Source organism: Octopus bimaculoides, chromosome 13, assembly GCF_001194135.2.
Source record: "Octopus bimaculoides isolate UCB-OBI-ISO-001 chromosome 13, ASM119413v2, whole genome shotgun sequence".
NCBI lineage: Eukaryota > Metazoa > Mollusca > Cephalopoda > Octopoda > Octopodidae > Octopus > Octopus bimaculoides.
The window spans coordinates 62,380,336-62,380,732 of record NC_068993.1 but is presented as its reverse complement, the minus strand read 5'-3'; the positions used below and the strand labels follow the sequence as shown (position 1 = coordinate 62,380,732).

Below are 397 nucleotides of genomic sequence, written 5' to 3'. Positions count from 1 at the left end.
CGTTTATTTTCCTCTTTAACAATTATACACACACACTCACACACATATATATGTATATATGTGTATATATATACATATGTATATGTATATACAGGAATACGCACATACACACTCATACAAACATACATAAATATATACATACACATATACATACAAAGACAGTATATATGCGTGTATGTATGCGTCCGTGATAGAGAGATAAAGACAAACGGAGATACAATGAGATGCGTATGTATGTCTATGCACGCACAATTAACTCCGTGAAAATAAATAGACAAGTAAATATTATTATGGCCAACAAGAGAGATAGCAACTTCAGGCAAAATGTGATCAAGTGAATGATATGCAAAAAAAAGTTTTTAATGAATTGCATTAGAGCACTAGATTGCTGTATGGT

General features: G+C 31.2%; 1 protein-coding gene across 1 annotated transcript in view; it reads left to right on the top strand.

Moving 5' to 3' along the window:
• Positions 1–397, top strand: part of LOC106881302 (glycine receptor subunit alpha-1) — a 236,793-nt gene that overhangs the window by 18,685 nt on the left and 217,711 nt on the right. The window lies entirely within an intron of this gene.